A 27,259-nucleotide genomic window follows, 5' to 3' on the forward strand; every position below is an offset into this window, starting at 1 on the left:
GAATTACAACTAGAATAGTCTATGTGGCGAACCTAGCCACTTCTGGAACACTGGACTGTACTTGTCATAAAGGTTGTCTGTATTTTATGCTATGTAATGTATGTATTCTGCTGTGTCTTATGTGGCCATTGTAATTCGTATGCTAGCAGCCGTAAACCACTAGCATTCAGTTACTTTGTTTCACGAACAGCGACTATCCGGGCTGTTCGTGAAACGAATATGGGCCCCCCTGATAGACCACACATTAAGAGACGTGTGGCGCTCGTTAACCAATTGCAACAATGTTGCAATCGGTAATTAAGTGTATTCCTAGGTGGCCGTTGTTCGACTACCGACCACGCGGCGGTCGGCCATCTTGGATCCTTTGTCTCCCCAGCGGTGTTTTGTCGTAGAGCGCGTGGAACTAAAAACGGCTACTCGACGACACGAACACCGCTGTACTTCCAGGCCGTTCGGGACCTCCGTTATTCTCCTATTATGTTTCCCCATCAGTATCAGTATTGAAACGAATTGAAATAATAAATGTATTTTGCACGGCATTCGGTTGTTTCAGCTGGGATCTGAGCGGCATTCACACGAAAGGTGCACTCAGACCCCAGCTATCTACCGAACGTCCGTTCGTTTGAATAGCCCGAATATTGGGAAAGTTGTGAATTTAAATGTAAATTGCCGGTTCTGCTGCACGGAGGGATAATCCACTTAACGGTATATTTCAGTGGGAGTATCCCTCTCGTGCAGCAGTGCCTGATGGGAGAAAAGCTCCAAATGTTAAGTCCCCCATGTAGTCCCTTACTGTGTTACCCCTGCCAGGTCAGTAAGGAAACCCCTTGCATGGGGACTTGCATAAATACTGGAAGCTGTGAATAAAGACTTCAGTTGACTCCCATACTGTGTTTTGTCCGGTTACTGGGAGGATTGGGATATTGCCTTACTTTTCAGCGCTGACTGTGGATTTACCTGTAATACCAGCGGAGATTGTGGATTATAATACTGCCCTCCGCTACAGTCTATGTACACCTATCTAGATAATCTAACATATGCTATTACTTACCTAACTAACGGAAGCACTGATTGGACCTTATGTGCCACTAGAGTTTTATGGATGCATCAACAGAGGTTAAGACTAGAGAAATGATGGAATTGACTGACAACTACTGGATTAGTTTAAGGTCAAATGATGTATATTGTGAAGAATGGGTAGAAGACGAGATATCGAGTTATTCATGTAGGGTTGGATTTACGTTATATGAAGTTGCTCCAACCCATATAAAACTAGCATGTAAGTTCTTCACTTTACCTACACCTATGTTTAATGTACTTACTAATAATCTTACTTGGTGGAATCCAACTTATACAGGAGAATATATATTCCACAAGGATAATAAAACATATTCATTAGAACACTGTGACAAGGCAGATACAGGTTACACATGCAGACATTCCTCACCCATCTATGAACCATGCTTATTAGCTAATCAAATAAGTAGTTGTACTTGGCATGTATATCCATTGGATTATTCAGTTATGTTGGAAATAGAACCACAAATAGTGTGCCTAGCTACCAACCAACCTGTCAATATTCCTGAAGTTGATGAACATTTACCCTTTGTGGGATGTATATCAAATGCCACCTGGATAAAGTGGAATGGTCAGACTGATTTCCTGCAACCTATTCCTAGTATATACAGTTGCCCATTATTTGGACAGGGATGAAGATATTTCTCCAGGGCTCAAAACTTGTGTTCTTTTTGGTATCCAGTTCATACTGGAACATAATTACTTTTTCTTTGATCAGTCGTTTTTTCTACAATTGGTGGGGACTGCCATGGGCACCAGGTTCGCCCCCAGTTATGCCAACATATACGCGCAGGTGGGAGGACCTCTGCGTGAGGTTGGGGCATGACTGGGTGGAGAACCTGGTCCTATGGCGGCGTTATATAGACGATGTCATCATAATCTGGAAGGGGTTGGACATGGAGTTTATGACCTTTGTGAATTACTTGAACTCTAATGAATATAACTTAAAACTCTCTCCAATATGGGACCGTAGGGAAATTAATTTCTTGGATCTAACCTTGTTTTGTGAAGGAAATGAGATCAAGACAAAATGTTTTTTTAAACCAACCGATGGAAACAGCTATGTTCATAAACATAGCTGTCACCACCAACCTTGGCTGAAGGGGATTACAAAAGGACAACTCACCAGGGTTAGGAGGAATTGTTCCCATATCAAAGATTTCCATACACAGGCCAAACATGTGGCTGATAAACTTGTCCAAAAAGGTTACAATAAGAAGAGGATTGATAGAGAAATCCACATGATGTCTAAAAAAGATAGAAATTATTTCTTAATAGATAACCCTATTGGTAGACAGAAAGAAAATTTCAGACAATCTTTCTTTACTCAGTATAACATTGATCATCCTAAAATAGGGAGGAGTTTGTGTAAATATTGGCCAATACTGTTGGAGGACCCTATTTTGGGAGAACATTTGCCCAAGAAACCAAAAATTATATATAGGAAGAAACAAAATCTGAAAAATCTATTGGCACCAAGCTATGCCTTAAAAACAAAAAGAGTGATAAAGGTTTCAAGGGATGTAAAAATTGCAAAGCTTGCTCACAGGTCAACACAGATAAAGTTATGTCGTATACTAGCTCCACCACTGGTAAGGAGTTCCATATTAAGTCGGGGATTGGCTGCCGCTCGGACTTTGTGGTGTATTTGCTTCAGTGTCCGTGTGGCAGTCAGTATGTTGGACGCACAAAGAGGTGTTTAAAAGTGAGGCTCCTTGAACACATTAACAACATCAAGAAAAAACTTGAAACCCACTCTGTTCCTCTCCATTGTAACAGTTGTCCACAATTTTTTTTAAAAGGTTTACGTTGCATGGGGATGGAACAAATTCGACCACATTGGAGAGGGGGAAATAGGGAAAAGCGTTTGGCTCAAAGAGAGTCATACTGGATCCACAGATTGGGTACCCTCACACCAAGGGGACTGAATGTAGATATGGACATCATTTGTTTTTTGGATTAATTAAGTTAAAGAGAGAAATATATATATTCTCTCTTTTTATATGGATAAGTCACTTTTGAGATTTGAGTATACTAGTCATTAGACTAGGCAAGAGCAATAGATTATGTTGGACACAATATGCATGTGTAATTAAGGATATGTCACTTTAAAATTAAAATTATTGTTATATATTCAAATTCATTAATTATTGGTTTAAGGTATTATAAGAATTCACAAAAATTATTTGGAAAATTACTAATGGCATGTGATATAGGAATTTGTGATATATAGCTTTAGAATTATATTTGAATGCACACTTGGATAGGAAGTTGTTGCATTCAATTTTAATTTTGTTTCCAATTTATGTTATGAGATATAGAGGATATATTAAGGATTTTACCATTATTATGGGTATTTTGTGTGCAATATTTAACAGCCCTCTCGTTTAGATTCTCAAGCACCATCAATATGTACAAGTAAAAAGCGGACTCATTCCTTTTTATGGTGGAACGCACGGCCATGTTATTTTTTTCGAGTGTGGAACGCATACGGGTCACGTGACTAGAACGCAACGCGTGACCTATGCGGAAATGATAGAAAATTACACGAGAGGGAGCTGAAATCTTCGGTAAGAAGCTACACCTGAAGAAAGATGCCGGGCAACGAATGAAATTTAGAAGAAAGAAGACACCCACTATTCCACCAATGACTTGGAGGGATTAGCCCTATATAAGATTTTATGTGTTAGCGTTTTTTAGGATGCCATTGTCAGCCATTGTACATGTTACTGCTGGTTTTACTAAAAAGGTCCCTGAGGAAGTCCTTTTGCACAAGGACGAAACACGTAGGACCGGTGACCTGTTCTTTTTTATATTTGTTTTTATTTATTTTGTACACCTCCTGATTTTATGAGTGAATAAATTGCCTTGGAAGGATTCATTTGGTCGGAGTCTTTTTGGATCATCTTGCTGACCCTGATACCCCATTGGCTACCACTCGAGGAGGGACACTGATTGATACCCCTCATCTATATCGTGGGGAGGCACCCTTAAAACGCTAAACCATTTTGGAATTTGTGAGTGCATATATATCAGTACATTATCTTTGAGTATCAAACAATATTTGCACTGTTTTATCCTCTATTCTAGGTACACCAGCAGAATCCCTAAAATATCCTATCACTTATTCTATCCTAGTATATACAGGTCCATAATATATATTCCACCTGCATTACCTATCGTTGATTATCAACTTCCCATAGGAATAATAATCAATTTATTAAAAGGAAGAGGAGACATGTTTAAACATTTGAAAGCACATAAAGATGCCTTAGTACATACTGAAATATCCACCCACATAGTTGAAATGGAATTAATTAAAGTTAGTTCTAAAATCCAGGAAAATTTTGCCCATCATTGGTATGATGCCCTCACAGGTTGGTCCCCTACTGGCGCACAAGTTGTAAGGTCCTTTTTCTACCATATTGTCATCATTGTGATAATACTTGCATTAATGATATTGTTTAATTGTTATCTAACTTGCACACTTAAGAAACGTGTACAACAGATGATTACAGAAGCTGAAACTCTTAAAGGGTAAACCTAAGGCACAGAGCAAATGGAGGAAATCGAGGTGAAGAAATAATGAAAGTCCCGCAGACGTGATTAGCACGTCTGAATATACCTCCTTTTGTTTCTCTGCTGCAGGCCTCCCATGGATATTTTCCGTAAGGTAGATCATGATATGATCTAAAAGGGAATTGTAGGATACGAATATCCATTTTGCTATTTATCCTAGCTGTTCATATAAGGGTTAATTTGAACCAAGAATACATTTGGAATTGTATCTCCGATTCTCGGAAATAATATTTATCTAAAATCCTAGTTACAGGAAAAGTACTGATTTCTAAATGTTCTTGTTAATTGTCCAAGATTTTGGTATTTGGAAATATCATTTTTTTAATCAAATATACGTGTGTTATATAACGTAGGATATAACTAAAAACAGCTGTTCATAACATGTGAAAAACAATCTATGTCATTAATGCTCATGGCCCCTGCCGACATGAAAATGGGATATAAATATAACTGACGTATAAATAAAATTTGAATTGGTTATAGAACACATCTCTTGTCTTCTTGACTGATTCCCAAAATCCTGTTTAACAAAGAGGGTATGGCTCCGACAAAACATCCATCTAACAAAGAGGGTTTCGTGTATAGCTGATTTTATCCCCAACAACCTACAGTTCCCACCTCAACTATAGCAAGTTCCATTAATTGGAATTGTCGCACCTGTGTGTGGTGAAGGTTTATTTCATTTAAAATCCATCACAGATTTATTTCACGTAAGTTATGATTGCTGGGAAAGGAATGTATCTCTTTTGAATGTAAATATGCAGCCTCATATGGGAGTGCTTCTTCTTGCTCAATACTAAAAGTTAGGCTCTCTTTTGCAAGGAGTCTAAGTTGTAATGCTTCATCCTGTTCTCCACAAACAAGTTTAGAAAGAGGTTGATACTCTTAAAGGCAGCAAACACTAAAACTTAGATACCCTAACATAGATAGATAGAAAATGCTCTCACAAATAAGGAGCTATCTTAGCTCTCATGTATCAGCATCTGACAATATATCCTTGTCACAGGAAATGTGGTAGATAATCAATCAGGACCTTGACAGGGACACAGATAAGTTCTAGGACACTTTCAAGATATGTGCATCTCACCTGGAATATATAAAAGTAAAAAGGAATCCAATCGTGTAATCCAATGGAAACATCCAAAGGATATTTATAAGGAAAGTTAAAATACACTCACAAATTTAATTGAAAGTTACCAGACAAAAAAATAAATAAGTGGTAAAATACTTTACAATCTTAAATCACGATGTGTTTCACCTAACAGGCTTTCTTAAGTGACAGAAAGTGACATAGGCAATGACTTACTCCCCACAGCAGTCACTAGTGAGGGCCGGTGGCTTGACAAAGCTTGACAGTGGCAGCTCTGCCTTTTTGTCAAGCATAGGAAAATACATAAGACAAAAGTAGTGAATAAAATTCAATGAAATTCCAACATATACATACAATGTGAGTATTTCATAAAGATTTTATCTTAGATAGCTGAAAAGAGACTTGAATCCATCAAGTACAGCCTTTCTCACATATGTTTCTGCTTTTGATCCAAAAGAAGGCAAAAAATCCCAGTCTGAAGCACTTACAATTTTGCAACAAACTAGGAAAAAATCCTTCTTGACCCCAAAATGGCAGTCAGATATCTCATTGGATCAAGAAGCGGTTACCCCACTAATTAGAAACAATACCCCTGTATATTGTGTTTTTGCAGGTATTTATCCAATTGCTGTTTAAACGTCTGTATTGACTCTCATAAAACCACCTCTTCAGGCATAGAATTACACATCCTTATAGTTCTTACTGTAAAAAAACCTTTTCTTTGTCTTCGACTAAATCTCCTTTCTATCAGCCTAAATGTGTGACCTTGTGTCCTATATATGGTCCTGTTTATGAATAGATTTTAAGACAATGGTTTGCACTGGTCCCAAGTATATTTGTATAATGTTATATTCTCTCTGAGGCTTCCAAAATAAAGAGATTTCAATTTAACATTTCTTCATAACTGAAATGCTCCATTGTTTACAAAATAGTTTTAAGTAGAACTGGAACATTATTTTGGTATCCCAGGCCACCCTTATCAAATGTTCTAGGGTGGTAGCAACAGTTTTAATATGGTGTGATGCAAGTAGGATTAAGGGGTTAATTTGGTGTCACTTTAGGTCCTTGTCGAAATAGAGGGATAAGATAGTCAGAGGCTGGGTGCTAATAACCTTTTCATGTCCACACTTTCCCTATGGTCACAGCTTAGCATACAGATCTCCCTGGGACAACATCCATATAAGATTCAGCTTTACCATAAGTGAATCCTCAAAATATCCACATGTATCATTCTGTCTACTTTGTTCATTAGGTCCCTCCATTCATTTCACTTTTACATATGTTGGACAAAAATAGAATAGAATAATAAATGCAGGAAAATTAATTTTGTTCACATATGCCCTAATCTTCACTCTTTATATAATTAAGATTGACAAATAACAGATAATTTTGCCGTATAAGTCATAAAGTATTTATTAAATACATGCAAAGTCACAGTTCACTAAAGAAACATGCATCACTTTGAGACAACTGTCTCATTCAACTGTTAGTGTCCTATCCCTAGGAATACTGGAAAAGTGCACTGGGCATCACTGACAGATGTACACATGTGTAGCTGGAATGTCTCTTCACCTTGCAACATCCTGACAGTGGGAGAAGAGAGAGAGTCTGATCAATTTGAATCATGCAAATCTTCAGAATAATGCCCTGTTTCTGTCATTAGTAGGCTTGTGTGAAACTATGATGGGGTGGTAAGAGGAAGGGAGGAGGCTGAAGAAACGCCAGGAGCTGAGAGGCGTGTCCAACAATGCTAACTAACCAAGTTTATAAAAAATGTATTACATCCCTTGCAACATTTTTCTTGCTTTATTTTTCATAAAAAATAATTGTCCAGTGCTGTATGTCCCTTCAACAACAAAACAGTGCTTGTAACCATATATCACCCCTGCTCTGTTTACATAGTCTAATACTCAAATTAGCTTCTTTTATTTTATCCAATTCAGAATAGCATTGGTACTGTAATAAATCTCATGATTTAAACTAATCAGTTTTGTTTGGTTAATCTAGGTCAATGCTGCCCCAGTTGTGGTGCTGGAAATGTTATATAACAATAATGTCCTAACAATAGGACAATAGTTTGATTTGGTATATTGTACCAAATCGGATTTCATATTTATTTAGAAGCATTCCTGACAAAATTAGGAGCTTTCATTTCCAAGGCATGACTGGACAAAGGGCTATTGTGCAATGACAGCCAGCTATTAAACCATGTAAAGTGCACTCAAAAAGTTTAAACATAGTCACTGAAATAATTTTCAGTGATTTTTCTCCTACAGAGTTAGAACAAATGCAAAATAACACTAGACACAAATCCATTAATATGAAATAAAAAAAAATATATATATTTTGAATATATTTTAATTTACATGTCGTGCTGGGAATACCGGTAGAGCATACAAATTGCTTAACCCCCACATTGCTGTTTGCACATCACTGCACTTCAGAGAAACATTTACATTGCTGGTGACCTATCGCAGATACATTGATGATTTATTCTTTATCTGAAGGAAGAAGTAGAGGATCTTAATTTATTTTTAAACCACCTCAATTCTAACAATTGGGGTATCAAATTGACTTTGCACTTTAGTAAATCGTCGGTCCAGTATTTGAATCTAAGTATATTCATTGAGGAAGGAAAGATTAAAACAAAAACTCACTTCCAAACAGTGGATGTGAACAATTGTATACAACTCTACAGCGGTCACCATGATCCATGGCTCAAAAACTTACCCAGATCTCAGTTCCTTAGGGTGAGAAGAACTGCACAAAAAGTGAAACATATCAACTCAAGCCAATACGATGAAAAATTACTTTTTAGAAAAAGGGTACAATCAAAAGGACCTGGAGGCAAATGTAAAGGAAGTTAAAGGAAAGGATAGAAAATCCTTGTTAGAATATAAACAAAAAACTCCTAAAGAAAGACCAAAAATTCCTTTTATATGTGATTATAATAAGAACAGTCACAAAATAAAAATATTTTTTAACAAATTTTGGCCTATTTTAAGAAGTGATAATCTTTTAAACCAAATTTTACCAGAGAAACCACAAATAGTTTATAGAGAAGAACCAAACTTAAAGAAAAAAATATTTCATAATCAAATAAAGAAAGTTTCAAAAAAACAGTTTTTTTGGCTGTGGGGTTTGCTTGGAATGCAAAAATACTAACAGTACAAAGAGACATGTCACCAGTTTTCAGTACCCCCATGCACAAAATAAATATAAAATTAAAGAACTAATTAGAACTAATCCAAATTGAGACCTCTCTGTTTGAAGCCAACAATGTTTGATTATAGTGGTGGCATCACATAAGTAGACTGGCATGTAGTGTACAGCCTAACTAATTTGTTTGAATAATATTGTGTAAATAATAGGGATCAAAAAAACAGGAAAGGACAGTATGGTACCACCTGCAACGCTATACCAAAAAGGCAGTGTCCAGGTAGGGTCAACTATCCTAAGCACCAGATCGAGACTCCAGACTAAAAGTGTAAAGGGATCACTGTATCACCGGGAATGCAAGTAGTTGGTTGTAGTGGTCTACACATTGTAGCAAAACCTGCAGCTAAGTATATGGATTAATATAAATGAGAGCTGGTAAAAATAATAATAATGGAGAAAATAAATTATATATATGAATAATAGTAGTCACCTAATAACGTATGATCCTATGCAACAAAGTTATATATCCACTAAAAATCGCTTATCCACGAGGAGTTGTAAATATATGTACAATGAGCTTTATTAGATTGTCTCCCAGTGTAAAACAACTCTCAAGCATCATATTGTAGCGGAGAGCTGATTTCCCACAGCTTAACTCCACCAATAGATTAATAGGATGCAGGAACAAGTAATAAATCCACGAGAATATCCAGCACAATCAGCAATAAAATCCAATAGTATCCCATCACCTTTCCCAATCACTGGACGACACCCAGTATCAGGAGTAGAACTGAAGTTTAATGGCAACATTCCTGCTTTTATGAGATTCTCCCATGCAAGGGAGGGATTCACATCAATTATATATTACCCCAATCACATAGACGTTACCTCCCACACATCTCCTCCCCTTAGCTTAACAGTTAACACAATTATAATGCACATACTTTTTCCCCACTTTTTAGATGTACCCCAAATATGGGTGACATATCTTTAAATATGGTACCCCCTGGTAGCCCTGATCTGGGTGAGGAACATATCCAAAAATCACCCATATCAGATAAGGGGTTCGGGAGTTATGGGAAGGTAAAGTTTAGACCGACCGCATGGGTAAGGTAGCCGAAAATAGTTCCATGAGATCTGGCCCTGCGGTCGGTCTCAATTTGTGGCCCAAAAGTCCCGAAAGGCTGTGCCATCCATAATGCAGTCGGTAACCGGATGAATCCCCTAGTTCGTGGGATTCATCCTACCGAACGACGGGCCGTTCGTGTGTTTCTATCGATGTTTTCTCATGCCCAGGAGGTCCTAGCGGTGTTCGGCTAGTCGAGTGTCCGTTTTGAGTTCCAGACACTCGACGTCCAAACCCCGCTGTTCGCGTTTTTTTTTTAATTCTTTATTTTTGTTGTGCAGGTGAGTACAAAACATAGTCATGCGCCACAACAGCGTAGAGTAATATGGAAAACATAGATATATAGAGCAGTGGCTCTGAAAACTTGCACATTTTTTTAAAAAGTTAGATCAGTTATATAGGCACGTCTAGCTAATTAGGCAGGTCTCATGTTAAACAAAAAGAAGTAGGAGATAATAAACAGGTCTGCGCTGCCCCATCATCAGGTCCAAGACGTATCTATATACATCGTTTTAACACTTGTAGGGCATAGATAAAAAACAATGCACATTTTTGTATAACATAAGGCGTGCGTGGCGAATTGGTCGAAAACATTGGAAACGCTTATTACAGGCTAGCTTAGTATGATTGCAGTAATGGGTCATTGTGTGGTCTCCTTGTTAAAAACAGTGTGCATATGGCGGTTCCAGCGTTCATAACCTAAATTAAACATTAATTAACAGGTACTGCCGTGCAGTGTGTGAGTGGATGAATTGAGTTTGTGCGTCTGTGTACAGTTGCGTACTACCGCTGTGTATTAGAGGCTTGGGTATATTAGACTGGGCGAAAAACAGGACTGGCTGAGCAGTCACGGGGTATAGCAGGCCTATGAAGTATTAAATGCGTCTGTTAGGCAGACAGGTGATTAGTTGGGAAAACTAAATGACTGGTATAACAAACCCCCCATGTTGTCCTCCCTCAATAAAGCGGCAATTTGTGTAGGTTTGGTATGGTAAGCAGTATGAGAGGTCTGGGAAAGGGTAAAATACAATAAGACATCAATGGAGAGCGCCATGCCTGTGAGCTAACAATAGAATAAACTAAGGTAACAGAAAATAACGGAATGCAGAGGCCCTACTAGGAATAATCACACAATTGAGTGTTTCATCCTGGTCGGGGTGGCTGTTGTAGTGAGCGTTACTGGCGTTTAATCGTCATTGTAGTGTCACAAGTGGTTTACTAGGAGGGCGAGTTATGTCTATATCTGGTGATAATTATTACACCCGGCTAAGGCAGGGTTAAGCTCGAAAGGTATGCTAGACTAGTGTTGGGCGGGGGGGGGGGGGGGGGGGGGGGAGAGCAACACGGTCGATAGACCTTTCTGCTAAGGGAGTGTGACCAACTAGTAATTAATTTTAGTAGCTTAATAGCCGTATCGTGGCTACATAACAGGTAAGTATATTGAACAGTTGGATTATTGAATCCAGCACATCACGGTTCAGTGTCCGCACGGGACCAAGGGTGTCTCTCTTAAATTATGCATTTAACGAAAAAGAAAACAGAACAATATATATCAGGGTATAGTAGGCAGGATAGCGTCCCTTTGAAACTGAGGCGGCGGCTTTTCAGCTGGTCATCAGTGGGGTGAGGCCAGGTCGTTCTCAAGTCGTAGCCTTGGTCCCAGAAGTTGAGGCTGGTACTCTGGGAATAAAGACACGGGTGGCTGCGGGGTCCCAGCCATGCGGATTCGGGCCTCCCGCTGTCTGTGTCGCCTGGCTTAGTGAGTCCGGAGGGAGGCCCATAGCCTGTAGGCACTTTGCCGCGTCTTGCTGGTCACGGACGGTGATGGTGGTGTCTTCCCTTGGGATTAACAGCGTGTGGGCCTGGCCCCAGCGGTAGCTGGTGTTCTTCATGCGCAGGAGGAAGGTGAGTAGACGGAGTGTTCTTCTCCAGGCGAGCGTACCCCCAGAGAGGTCTGCAAAGAAACCGAGTGCCATTACCTCGAAGTTGTAGGGTGTGTGCCCCCTGATGGCGGCCAGCAACGCTGCTTTGTCTTTGTGACATTGGAATTGTACCACCAGGTCTCCCGGGGCTGTGGGAGGTGCTTTGGCCGATTTCGGGATTCTAAATATCCCATCCAGTCTTCGCCTGTTTTGGGGTCAGGATGGCTGTTAGGAGGCGCCTGATAAAGTGGGGGAGTTCTTCTGTCGGTATGTTCTCCGACACCCCTCGAATTTTCAAGTTCTTCTGCCTCCGTTTATCTTCCAGGGCATCCAATTTGCTTTCTTGTGCTCTGGTCAGTTGTCTGAGTTCATCCACCTCCTGTCTCCGCACCGTCAGCTTCCTGCCTTGCTCTCTCGAGGTGTTCTCCACAGCGCCAATGCGTCCTGTCAGGCCCCGCAGGTCTTCTCTTAACAAGGCCACAACCGCCAATATTTTCATTTGGAGGTTTGTGATCAGTTCTCTGATTGCGGGTAGCGTTGCCGGGGTTGTGTCGGGAGCAGGGCAAGCGGGTGCTGTGCGGGTCGTCGGCGGTGCTTTCTGCGGTGTGTGGTCGGTGTCCTCCTCCTCCGATGCTCCGTCGGAGAAGTCGGAGCAACCGCCATGGAGGGACGCCATCTTAGCCTCGTGTGTGCTGTAGGCCTGGCGCCAGAGGTCTCCGATGTCCATACCCTGCCTGGGTCTGTCAGGTTTTGTTTTTTTTGTTTTCCTGCCCATTGGGTGGCAATTGGGGTCTCCTTGGTCGTTTGTGCGGTATGGGTCCACCTTATTATTTGGAGCTCGGAGGCCATGCGACTGTCTCCTTCGCTTGTCAGGCCACGCCTCCCTGTTCGCGGGTTTAAGATGGCCACCACCACGTGTTCGGCTGCCGAAATGGCGGCCACCCAGGAAATGTATCAGCGTGTTCGTATGTGAAAGGGAATATGAGAAGCAATCAGGGAGGTAAATTACATGTATACCGCACATCAGGGTGGTCCGGTTGTTCGGTACTTTGTTCGTATGGTGAATTTAGTGGTTCACCTGCAAGCTGGTATATCAGTGTACCGAACAAAGTATGGCCAAATATGGTTACATGTAATTCTGTGTACTCCAGGCACAGGAAAACCTCTGCAGTGCCAACAATAAAAGCAATAGATGGGAGAGCCAAAAAGGGGTTCTGCTACACTGCTCCCCCTTGCCCACAAGCCGGCATACACAGTCAGATCCAGCACGGATCGACTTGGGGAGTTTGGGGGATGCTCATGGATCATTTTTCCAATCCAGTTTGTCTCGACAACCCGTCGGCGTTCCCATTCTGGTTTCCCGGGCGGCATTGTATATTAAAGTCAAAGGGCTGCAGCACCAAACTCCAGCGCAGCAGCCTGGCATTGTCCCCTGCTACCCGGTTCAACCATACTAACGGGTTGTGATCCGGGAGCAACGAAAATGGCTGTCGATACAAGTATGGCTGTAGTTTCTTCAGGGCCCAAGTCGCCAAGGGCGTGTAACCGGGCACATTAGAGAAGGATTCTTGTTTTTCCCTCAACAACTGTTGTACCTCACTACGCTCCTGTGGACTCAGCCGCTCCCCCAGCTTAACCTCGGCTATGTCACTACCCGATTTCCCGTCTTCTAGCAGGTCTGGAAGGGGAAGGTTGTCAAACTCTTCAGAGAGGGGTAAACAGATGGCTGTCACCTCGTCGGAGCGCTCCCGGTAGGGCTTCAGCATGTTCACATGGATCATGCGTCGTCCCCCTGAGCCAGCACATGGGCCAATTATATAGGTGGTGTCGCAGCGCTGCTCCAGGCCTGTCTACAGTAACACAAGCAGTGGCCAGAGGATGCATGGAATTTGCCAAAAATAACCCGCCCGACAAGGACCAAGCCAACCACCGAGGATTCAAACTGTTGGAGCATTACCTATGTCTGATTTGCTCATCGACTTTAATGTTATGCCAAAATCTGGTGAATTTCACTACGTCCTTGTTATTGTATGCTCATACTCTGTCTGGGTAGAAGCCCGGGCCAACCAGAACAGGAAACACCAAAAAGGTGGTCCAACTCCTGCTCTCTGAAATCCTCCCAAGGTGCGGGATACCCACATCAGTGGGATCTGACAACGGCCAGGCCTTTGTGAATAAGTGCCTGCAAGAGGTAGCCACTAGCCTCAGTCTTAAGTGGAAACTGCACAAAGTTCAGGGACAGTTGAGCGAATGAACCGAACAGAAGCACCCCAACAAAGCTCACTGGTCTCTCCCCTTTCGAAATCATTTATGGGCACCCACCACCTATCATATTGGGCCTCAGAGGGAACCTCCACCATATAGGAGGCGAGATTATGCATCAACAAGTAATCCAGTTGGGCAAAACAATGGGGGAAATAGGCCAATGGATACATGAGAAGCTGCCTCTCAACCTGTCCACACATGTACACCCCTACTCTCCAGGGGACTGTGAGTAAAAGAGTACAATATTACCACACTAGCCTTACACTGTTCTTTTATCCATCCCTATGGCTGTGAAAGTTACTGACATTGCCTCATGGATCCACCACTCCAGAATGAAGCCTGCCTCTGCTCCATGGGAAGTAACTTCTGCTGATCCAGACAACCCTCTGAAACTCTATATATTACTCAAAGTCCACAAAGACACTTCCTCACTAGGCATGTGGCAATGATTGTTGCTATTTGTGTATTTTAGCGCATAAGCAGGTTTGTTTTGTCAGAGAGTGGATCTTCTTGCTTATCTAAATCAGCACATGAGCCTGATATAGCCTCTCTGTATGTACTGATGTGAAGACACAGCCTCAGTATATGTGACTGAACACATGTGTGTGTTCACTATTTGCTCTTTCTCTGAGTTTCTATAAGGTCACAGGCTCAGTATATGTGACATATAATCTATGTATATTGAGCCACTATAAATCACATTAGTGTGTGCCCACTATATACTCTGTTACTATGAGGATTCTGCCATACTATACACTCAATGTATGGGTTGATATGAGGACACTGCCTCAATATATGCTCTGTGTATGAGTTGGTCTGAAAACACAATGTCAGTATGTGTGTCCAGTATATGCTCTATGTATGTTGCTATGAAGAGAGAGACTCAGTATTTGTCAATTATATTCTCTATGTATGAGTTAGCATGAGGACACAGCCTCAGTATATGTGTCCACAATATACTCTATGTATGAGTTACTGTGAGGACACAGCCTCAGTATATGTATTTACTATATGCTCTATGTATAAGTTAATGCGAAGCACAGCCTTAGTAAATGTATCCACTAATCCGGCAACCATTAGCTCAGTGCATCGCGAGGAGTGGCTGCTGCTCCTAGCACGTCCCCATCTCTGGTGGTCTACTACGGAACCTAGTAGGCTTTAGGAGATAGCAGCCGGTCCTTTCATCACACCAATCTCCCTTCCACGGCAGCCTTACCACTTGCCCACAGTAGTGCTAAATGAATAGAAAAACTGCTTGTCTGGTACTCAGAAATGCATGTCCCTGGTAACGGGCGATATAAATTCCACATCCATGGAGAGGCCTCTTCTGCTTTCCCTAGTCAGTTAATTCTTCACCATATATTCTATGCCTAATAACTCGCTGACAGATGGTAGGAAGACCTATTTTTAAATATTTTTTTCCTCACAATTTATAAATTTTCTAGCAAATCTACAGCACAATGTATAGCTAAAATGTGATCTTTAAACAGAGCATAAGTTAGAGATGAAATGACAGGTACACTCTAAGTTTCTTTTATTTGGCTCTGTATGTTTTATTTTGGGGTTGTTTTTTTTTTTGTGTGTAAATATAATTCTCATTTGGAAATCAGTTTAGTTTAAAAGGATCCTGTAGTGCCAGGAAAACAAACCCGTTTTCCTGGCAATATAGGCTCTTGGAGTGCCCTCCTCCCTTGGTGCTAAAGGAGTTAAAACCCCTTCAGCTACTTACCTTAATCCTTCAGCGCTGGTGACCCCCCCCCCCCCCCTGACGTCAGCTACCGAGTGGAGCCGAATGCACATGCGCGGCCAGAGGTGCACGCGCATTTAAGCCCACCCATCGGAAAGCATTACTCAATGCTTTCCTATGGGGATCTTATCTGACGCTGGAGGTCTGTGAGGATGTCCAGCGTCAAATAAGTGACATTTACTCAGTGTAGATCGCGGAAACGCCTCTAGTGGCTGTCAGGGAGACAGCCACTAGAAGCTGGATTAACCCTGCAGTGTAAACATAGCAGTTTCACTGAAACTGCTATGTTTTCAGCTGCAGGGTTAAAACCAGGGGTACCTGGCACCTAGACCACTTCATTGAGCTGAAGTGGTCTGTGTGCCTATGGTGGTCCTTTAAAGTCATCTGGTGGAACCAAGCATGCCTGTAGCTGTGAAATGCCTAATGAGGTTGAATCTGTTAATTTTAGTACATTTTTTGATAAGGTGACCTACAATCCTCATTTTTAAATCTGTTTTGTTTAAGATCACCACATATTTGCATTTGTTAAAATATCGTTAGATCTGTCTCCATTCAGTTTAGCTATTGTGGCCTAAAATTTGCAATTCACTTTACTTTTGTGCCAATTCACATTTTAGTTAAACCCGTAAATATTTGGTCATAAAAGAGTTAAAATTGTATTCCAGTGTGGAATGTATGTATTGTATTTATTTATAAGACAAAAAGAAAACGAGAAAGATTCTTGCAAGAATCTTAACAACATTCAAATAATTGAAGGTCAATGACAGTGGACTGCGCCAGCTGCTCTGGTTGGTTAAATAAGTAGACAGCCATAAACAGTCTTCAGTCCTTGGAATCAACCTGAGCCAGGGAAATGAATGCACTGTTTAATTTACTTTTAAAAACATGACTGTACACATTTTTCCTGCTAGCAAACATGGTGCCTGAACTGTTCCTTTAAAAACGAATCGCTAAGTTACACTGCATCAAGATACCGTAAATAACAATTAAGGGTTTATTTACTAAACACTGAACTGCAGTGAATGGAGGGGAAACAATAGAAACATATAGGCTGAACTTGTTGATCTGAAAAATAATTCCCCAACTCAGCTATAGTCACAACCAGGGCTGCCATCAGAAATTTTGGGGCCCCTGACAAAGCACAAGGTCTGGGCCCCCCCCACCTCCCTCCCGGGCCCGCCCATGCCCTACCTAGTCCGCTGACAATGATGCAGGACTGAATGTGGTGTGTATGGTGGAAGTAAATTAGAATGTGTGTAATGGATGTAGTGTTTGTGTGTATTAGATACTGTTTGTGCAGTGAATGCAGAGTGTGTGTTTGTGTAGCGGATGCAGTGTCTATAGTGAACATAGAGTGTGTTTGAGTAGTGGATGTAGTGAGTGTTTGTGTAGTGGATGTAGTGTTTGTATGTACTATATGAAATGTGTTTAGTGGATGCAGTGTCTGTAGTGGATGTAGTGTGTGTATTAGACGCAGTGTCTGTGTATAGTGAATGCAGAGTGTTTCAATTTATGGTGGATGTAGTGTGTGTACTGTGAATACAGGATGTTTGTGTAGTGGATGCTGTGTGTACAGTTAATGCAGAGTGTATGTTAGTGTAGTGAATGCAGAGTGTGTGTCAGTATAGTGAATCCAGAGTGTGTGCATAGTTTAGTGAATGCAGAGTGTGTGTTAGTGTGTAATAAATGCAGAGTGTGTGTTAGGGTGTAATAAATGCAGAGTGTGTGTTAGGGTGTAATAAATGCAGAGTGTGTGTTAGGGTGTAATAAATGCAGAGTGTGTGTTAGGGTGTAGTGAATGCAGAGTGTGTCAGTGTAATGAATGTAGTGTGTGTTAATGTGTAGTGAATGCAGAGAGTGTGTTAGTGTGTAGCGGATGCAGAGTGTGTGTTAGTGTAGTGAATGCAGAGTGTGTGTCAGTATAGTGGATGCAGTGAGTGTGTTAGTGTGTAGTGTATGCAGAGTGCATGTTGTATTAGTGAATGCAGTGTGTGTATTGTATTAGTGTATGCAGTGTGTGCGTGTTAGTGTATGCAGTGTGTGTGTTGTATTCGTGTATGCAGTGTGTGTTGTGTCAGTGTTTGCAGAGTGTGTGTTGTGTCAGTGTTTGCAGAGTGTGTGTTGTGTCAGTGTTTGCAGAGTGTGTGTTGTGTCAGTGTATGCAGAGTGTGTTGTGTCAGTGTATGCAGAGTGTGTTGTGTCAGTGTATGCAGAGTGTGTTGTATTAGTGTATGCAGTGTGTGTTGTGTTAGTGTATGCAGAGTGTGTGTTGTGTCAGTGTATGCAGTGTGTGTGTTGTGTCAGTGTATGCAGTGTGTGTGTGTGCAGGGCCGTCTTTAATAACGACTGGACCCTTGGGCCCCCTGGGCCCTGCCGCCGTCGCCCCTCACTCCCTGGTATGCAATCACGGCATCCATCCCAATGCAGTGGCGGCATTAAATAGAATGAATTTTTTTGGGACACCCAATTGCAAGATTGGACTAAAGGTAGAACCCCATCTGTCGTGCAACTCTAACAATGCTTTGACAGGTGGGGCTCTACCAATTTCCCATGCTTGCAGGGTTGTATTTAGCACTGTTTTGTGTGTTTGAATGTAAGCATGTGTTTGTATGAAGTATGTTTGTGTTAATGTGTTTGTATGTGGTACTGGAGTTTGAATGCAAGTGTGCATTTATGTGTAGTGTTTGTTTTTGAATGTAGGAGTGTGCTTGTATGTAGTGTTGAAGTTTGAATGGAGGGGTGTATTTGTATATAAAGCTGCGGCTCAGATGCACAGGTACATACTCTGACACACAAGCAGATACACAGATACATACACTGACTACATACAGATAAGCAGGCACATACACTGACAGACATACTGACACACAGGTACATATATTGACACACACAGACACATACACTGGTAGACGTACTGACAAACACACACAGGCTTATATACAGACATACTGACACACACACTGATCAACATACTGACACACATACACTGACAGAAATACTGACACCCACACACAGGCACATACACTGACCGAGATACTGACACACACAGACACACACACACACACACTGACAGACACACTGACACCCATATACACTGAGAAATACTGACACACATCCAGGCACATATACTGACACACACAGACACATACAGAGACTGACACATGCATGCACATGCACTGACAGACATACTGACACACACACATAGACATACTGACACACACACAAATATTTTGACACACAGACAGACCTACTGACACACACAGATATATTGACACACAGACAAAAAGACATACTGACACACAGACATACTGACACACAGACATACTGACACACATGTAAAATGTACATTTTTAAACCCACCCTCCAGTTTCCTACCTTTTGCTGGAGGGTGGATTCCCTGGGGTCCAGTGTGGTGCCTGAGGATGATGGGAGTGAGGATCCCCCATCCTCACTCCCTCCCAGCCGGCTGCCGGAAAGCAAGGGGCCCGGTCATGGGGGGAAAGAGCGCCCGACCGGGCCCCTGCTGATACAAGCCCTCCGGGTGGCCCTAAGTGCATGGGCCACCCGGTGGGACTCAGAGGACGGGGGAAACATTTTTACATATTTTTTTTTTTTTGAAATCTAATTACGTTTCTCCCCCCTCCCTGCTTACCTTGTCCAGGGAGGGGGAGATTCCATGATCCCTGGTGGTCCGGTGGGGGGGCCCCCGGCTCCCCTTTACTGCAGAGGGGGCCCAGGCAGCACACAGCTTCTCTTCTCTCCTCTGTTCCAATAACTCTCGCGAGACCCGCGGAGCGTTGCCATGGCAACCGGGTCTCGCGAGAGTTATTACAAGAGAGAAGAAGCTGTGTGCTGCCTGGGCCCCCTCTGCGGTAACAGGGAGCTGGGGGGCCCGCGGCTGCACACATAGATAGCAATATTCGCTATCTATGTGTGCAGGGAGGGAAAGTGGGGCCCAGGACTGCCAGAGCAGTCCGGGCCCCCCAGGGCCGCCGGGCCCGTGACAACCGTCATGGTTGTCACCCCCTGATGGCGGCCCTGGTCACAACAGATATTTTAGCCCAATGTTCATAATCAGGCTTAGAATTAACTGCAATTGTAATTCTCAACAATCCTGGGTTTGGTAAAATACCCCTTCAGTGCTAGATATAACATCCTTTTGGCCTACATATTGCTATCTATCTAGTACAATTACTAGATTTCAAATGAGGTACAATTGTGGTTCATTCCGATCGCTTATTTTTGTTTTGCTTGCTGAATGTCTTTGACTAATTAACCCCTTAAGGAGATTGCCTTAACGCTGAGTGACGGACCTCGTCCGTCACGCGGTAAAATTAATCCCAGATCGCGGCAATCGCGGGGTTAATGGTGCTCCGGTCTGCCTCTGTATTAGAGGCAGACCGGGAGCACCGGATCAGGCTGTCCCAGTACATGTGCCCGCTCTGACAGCATGTCAGAGCGAGCACATGTGCTCAGTATACTCACCTCCGCCTCCCTGCAGTTCCGGGTTCAGTGTGAAGTGCAGGGAGACGGATCAGTGCTGATCCTGCCCCCTGGTGTAAAAAAAATAAAGTTTATTTAAAATCCCACCCCCCTTTACCATTTTAATAAAAAAATTAACCCCTTCCCTGCCAATTGATCACTGACTACAGTGATCAATTGGCAGGGATTACATTGTACTATGATCTGATTTTTTTTTTAACCCCTGAGGGTTAATTCTTTTTTTTTTTTTTTTTAACCCTCAGGGTTTAAATTTATTTTATTAATTAATTTAAGTATTTTAAAATTATATATTTAGCTAGCTGGGGAGGGTGGAAGTTAGTGGGGAATTGGGGGATTTGGTGTTAGGCTAACTAGGGGTTAACGTTAAAAAAAGTTTTAAAATAAGCTTTAAAAAGTTAAAAATTAAGTTAAAAAAAGTTTTAATAACGTTTAAGTAAAAAAAAAAAAAAAAAAAAAAACAACCACCCCCCTTCCCCCCTTTACCCAGTCCAAATAAAAATGAACCCCTTCCCTGCCAGTCGATCACTGCCTACAGTGACCAAAACACAGATCACAGTATTATACTGTGATCTAATTTTTTTTTAACCCCTGACGAGTAACTTTTATTTATTTTTTAATCCTCATGGGTTCAATTTATTTAATTAATTAATTAACTAATTTAAATAGTGTATAATTAAATATTTTTTTCTAGGTGGGGTGGGTGGGAGTTATGGGAAAATGGGGAATTTACGGTTAGTGCTGCTTACTGCTAGTAAGGGGTTAACGGTAAAAAAAAAAAAGCTTAGAAAAATGTTAAATCTGTAAAAAAAAGTTTTAAGAAAGTTTAAAAAAATTAATAAGCAAAACAAAAGTTTAAAAAATAGTTTTAAAAAGTTAAAAAGTTAAAAAAATACATTTAAAAACGCTCATTACCACTACACCTAGAACAAACTAGAGAAAAAATGATCCCACGCTAAGGTTCAAAATATGCCTTTTGAATTGCCCCAGGGTGTATTCTTTAATAAATAGTATGTGTTTGTGGGGAAGTTTCAATAACCAACCATCTAAACTACTCCAAATTGGAACATGGACACAGCGTAAAACTTCAAAGTTAGAAAAAAACTGAATGGCTGCGTCTCAAATGTGCCCCTTCAACATCCACATATACCTGGCAAAGGTACATATGGGGGTATTGCTGTACTCAGACCACATAGCTGAGCAACATATGTTATAACGTATAAGTATTATACAGTCGTAGCACACTTTGTGTGTCAAAAAGGCAGAAAAAACGCTTATTACCACTACACCTGGTAGAAGCTAGCGAAAAATTATCCCACGCTAAGGTTCAAAATATGCCTTTTGAAATACCCTGGGGTGTCTACTTTAAGAAATGGTAGGCCTTTGTGGGGTAGTTCGAATTTAAAACCTGCGAAGATGCTTGGAAATTGCACATAGGCCCAGCGTCAAAATTCAAAGTTCTGTAAAAACTGATATAGCTTGGTCTCCTATATGGTACTGTAGCTTTACAAAATAGTGCCAAAGACATTCATTGGGGATGTCTTTTTACTCAGAAGACTTAGCGGAGCATAATTCGGGGGTTTTGAACTTAGTGGCACATATGAAATATACAAAATGCCCAGCAAAAATGCAATCCGTATGTAAAATAAATGCCCCAAATTATTTTTTACCACATACTTTGGCATATATTGGTGAAAAAATGGGGGCATGCTAAGGCACAATATGCACCTTATGATATACCCTGGAGTGTCTACTTTTACAAATGGTAGGCCTTTGTGGGGTTTTTTTGAACAGTCAAACTGTTATAATACCCCAAATGGAAGCATAGGCTCATTAAATCCGTCTCTCAAAATTCTACTGTGAATACTGAAAAGGACAGGTCTCCTGTATGGCAGTGTAGCTTCACGAAATAGTGCCATAGACATACAATGGGGGTGTCATTTTACTCAGAAGGCTTAGCTGAGCATAATGTGGGGGGTTTGAACTTAGTGGCACATATGGAATATACAAAATGCCCAGCAAAAATGCGATCCGTATGTAAAAAATGCATAAAATTATTTTTTACCACATACTTTGGCATGTAATGGTAAAAAAATGGGGGCATGTTAAGGCACAATATGCACCTTATGAGATACCCTGGAGTGTCTACTTTTACAAATGGTAGGCCTTTGTGGGGGTTTTTTGAACAGTCAAACTGTTATAATACCCCAAATGGAAGCATAGGCTTATTAAATCCGTCTCTCAAAATTCTACTGTAAATGTTGAAACGGACAGGTCTCCTATATGGCACTGTAGCTTCACGAAATAGTGCCAAAGACATACAATGGGGGTACCGTTGTACTCAGCAGAAGTAACTGAACACATAATAAAACTTTGTACAGGAATAGCACACACCAACTTTACAAAATACACATTAGAAGTTCTTTGTTATAAGTTTGTGTGCGAAAACCCCCAAAAAACACAATTTTACTCCAATATTTAGCAGAGGTCGGCGGTAAAATGGCTACGTAGAAAGTGTCAAAACAACCTTAGGTAAATAGCCTGTGGTGTCTACTTTATATAAATATATACTTTTGTGTGGCAATTTTGTTTTCTTTTATGGCTATTAAGCTTACAAGACAAACATACCAAATTCTAAAATCGCTCCACAAGTTTATTTTACTCCTTGTGCTTTGTGACCTGTAACTACCAAAAAAAACGTAAAATCCCAGACACATTATATATTCTGTAAATCAGAACAACTAAATGAATTTATTTTTAATTACTTTCCTTAACCTGCACTAATTGTGCACACATTATTATTGCAAAAACTGTAAAAAAAAACACTAACTTTTTCATTTTTTTTTGCATTTTTCTGTATTTTTTTTATAATAAATAAGCATGTATATATATATATGTTACATCAAATTAAAGCCCTTTCTGTCCTTTAAAAAACGGTATATTATATGCGTCGGTGCAATAAATTAGTCAAATGCAAATTGCAGTTGAATGCAAACAGCAAAAAATGCCGTTGTCATAAAGTGAAAGACAAGCTTCCGAAGCTCTGTCCTTAAGGGGTTAAACTGTTTACAGATTCCAGAGACAAATATTTACTGATACTTGATTTGTACCCCTTAAAAAAAAAAAAAAAAAAAGAATGAATGAAAAAAAATAATTATATATATATATATATTATACATACACATATACACAAACACTTTTCAAATACCTCCAAAGCATGGGAAATTAAAGTGGTTTATATTTCACAAACTACTGCATCTTACACTGTATAAATAACAATGCAAATAATAACAGTTGTATGCATTGTAGTATTTCCTTACTAATAAGATGAAGGGTTGGAACGGTTGCCTCTTGTTCTACTATCGTACCCGATATATTTCCCCATGAGGGGGAAAAAAACATATAGTGATATAACTCAGGCACGCCCACAACACCAAAAGTCTCCGGACGCGTTCACGGCGCCACAAGTGTCTGGAAGGCAGTCCCACCCTCTGCTCGGCCCCTGACGCTCCCTGAAGTCTCTGAGCGGCATCTCTGGGCTCTGTTTATCATTGAGAAGGAATGTTGTAACATAACGAATAGGGGCAGACTAAGTTTCCTGGCATTGTGCTTGACGTGTAGCGCCCCACACATATTCCCACGCTTTGTATCACTTTGCAGCTCATTCATAATCCATGTCACGGTGAGAGCTTTTAGCATGATTCCTGCCAAGGCACTGAGTTATTACACAGCATGACCCCTCTGTGTATGAGGCAATGGCAAATAAAAGAGGGCATTCCCAGGATAACCTGTCAGAAAGAAATCAGTGTATATATGCCAATACCATGATGGTATCATCACACCTGGCTCGGACAGATATACCAAGCATCATATATACACTCTCTCTTATTGTCCTTAATGTCTAGAGCTTGATACCAATTCTATTTTTTGTTACTATGGTAACGATGTGAAAGAAAGCATGATGCTGAAGGTAGAAAGAGGGCCTCGCCTGCTGCCTTGTATCAAAACATTAGAGAATGAAGACCACAAATAATTCTTGTTATTGGTAAATAAGTAAGAGCGTATTCCACAAAATAAATACTACCCATGGCTTGTCTACAACACCCCTAACACCCACAAGGCAATAGAGATCAGTGGAAAAAGACAATAAAAAAGACAAAGTAGAAAAATAGTAGTTTGTGCAACTTGCAGTTTATTGCAAGTTCTCCTTTATAATACTAAAAAAGGTTCTTCAATAAAAATAAACAATGAGGTGTTCAAGGGATGACCACAAAATAGTTTGTTTGTTTTTTACAGTAATGTCACATATTCCCTCCAATTAGTTGTGTAAAAAGGCGCACAGATCATGTACACTGTTGCACGTAATGAATCAAAGCTCAATGCACTACAGAGTCTAAACACGATTTACACACCCTCCTTCCTCAATACACGATCATCAACTGATAACTCAACAGATGGGGGGCAGCTGTAAGAACATATAAAGGTAACACTATTTGGCTTTGATCGGTTTTAAAAGGAGCATCAACAGCACAACATACCTCGTGTCAACCAGAGCTGGACATGTGCACTTAAGGAAGCAGAGACAGAAAGAGACCGTAATATATTCACTAGTTTGCGGTCTAAACCAAGCTAGGGAGAAAGGCAGACCCGCCCATGGGGTGGTATTAAAAAAGCAAGAATGGTCCTCATCTGACGACTCTCAGCACCTCATGTCACTTCCTTTTAAAGCTACATTTCATAGTTTAAGCTGAATATTTCAGTGGCTTCATGACTCAGTAGAGTAAACATATGTAATTCTACACCAATAACCATTTCAACCTTCAATGCAATGTTTTGTTCTGCTTGTTCTTAATTTAGTTTTATTTAATTTCCTTTGTGTGCCTGGAGAGGTAATGCTTTGCACTGTGATTACATTTTACACAGATTTTTTTTAAAAATCATTTAATATACATTTTTCCTGATTACAGCTATTTCTAGTAAATGCAATAAAATATATACAGCACCAAAACAATTTATGATAATATTTAAAGAAACGGTCTCTTTTGCTTTTATACAAGCATATTAATAACCGTTTATCTATTTGTTGCTTTTTTTTTTGCCAATGTAGAATGTCTTTTGGGAAGGCAAAATATATATATATATATATATATATATATATATATATATATATATATATATATATATATATATATATATATATATATATATATATATATATATATATATAAGAAAGTAGATGGCTGCACTCACGGTCTTCCAAATAAAAATTTACTTTTATTATAACATTTTAAAATCAGGATCAACGTTTCAGTCCTCTCCAAGGACTTTCATCAGGATCCTGATGAAAGTCCTTGGAGAGGACCGAAATGTTGATCCTTATTTTAAAAAGTTATAATAAAAGTTAATTTTTATTTGGAAGACCGTGAGTGCAGCCATCTACTTTCTGCTATCTATTTTGGAGCCCTGGTAGTGCACCCGACTAAGAATATTTTTTGCAGCTTGAGTGCAAGGTATTGTAGCCTTATTTATATACGTCCCAGGTCCCAGCACTCAATGCTCCCGGTCTTTTAATGCTCCGGTGCTGTCTCCAACCAAATTGTATACGATACCAGTAGAGAGCACTCAGGAGTCTTTCAAGGTAAATTTCATCTGTTGCTTTATTGAGCAATTACAAATTCGCACAACGTTCCAGTCAGAACTGTAACGTTGTGTGAATTTGTAATTGCTCAATAAAGCAACAGATGAAATTTACCTTGAAAGACTCCTGAGTGCTCTCTACTGGTCTCTCTCTCTCTCTCTCTCTCTCTCTCTCGAAAAGAAAGTACTGTCTAAACTGTCAGGCAGTCCCCCTGACTCCTAAAAAAGTAAATAAAATAAAAACATGTTAAATAAATATATTATACATATATTATATATGTATAATATATTATAAAATAATATAAGCATTTTATAATATATTATACATATATTATTTCATTATAAGTGTACTTTGAGATATATCCACATATATCTCAAAATACACTTATAATGTAATCATATATATGCATTATATATGTATAATATATTATAAAATGCTTTAAACATATATAGGAAATAAAAGTGTGTGTATATATATATATACACATACACACACACACGTATTATATATAAATATAATGTAAATAAAAAAACATATATATATATATATATATATGGAACATGGGGGGGTGGCTGCACTCACCTGAACATGCTTAAATGGGGTGCTGCTGGGGGCCATATTATACAATAAACAATACACAAGATCCAGCGCACTCTCCTATCTACTAAACAGCAACTTCAATGTTGACAGATTTTATTCGTTTTTAAAAGGTTTTTTTTAAAAACACCTTATCTAGGCAAAAAATAATGGGGATTTAGTTACATTATATGATCATACATTGCATAAGCCTGCCACAACGTCAATGTACCCCATCTTTGGCAGGTCCTACTCTCACAGTCTAATGTCTGCTCTTATGAGATTAACCCACTTACTTGGGAAAAAAATTCCATCTGAGGCTCTCTGCAGTACAAGGCTAAATAGGGACCTGAGATGAGGCACCTGTGACAGGGAGGGGTGCAAAACCAAGGAGTTGGCTAGACTCCCAAATATATACATATGGAACATGGGGGGGTGGCTGCACTCACCTGAACATGCTTAAATGGGGTGCTGCTGGGGGCCATATTATACAATAAACAATACACAAGATCCAGCGCACTCTCCTATCTACTAAACAGCAACTTCAATGTTGACAGATTTTATTCGTTTTTAAAAGGTT

At 40.3% G+C, this 27,259-nt stretch overlaps 1 protein-coding gene across 1 annotated transcript in view; it reads right to left on the reverse strand.

Moving 5' to 3' along the window:
* Nucleotides 1-25,098, reverse strand: part of AGPAT4 (1-acylglycerol-3-phosphate O-acyltransferase 4) — a 173,650-nt gene extending 148,552 nt beyond the window's left edge. The window contains exon 1 of the mRNA XM_063441221.1: nt 25,004-25,098. The gene's annotated coding sequence lies outside the window, so the exon portion shown is untranslated. The remainder of the gene's footprint in view (nt 1-25,003) is intronic.
* Nucleotides 25,099-27,259: the final 2,161 nt, after the last annotated feature.

The sequence above is a fragment of the Pelobates fuscus genome, chromosome 2, assembly GCF_036172605.1.
Source record: "Pelobates fuscus isolate aPelFus1 chromosome 2, aPelFus1.pri, whole genome shotgun sequence".
NCBI classification, from domain to species: Eukaryota; Metazoa; Chordata; class Amphibia; order Anura; family Pelobatidae; genus Pelobates; species Pelobates fuscus.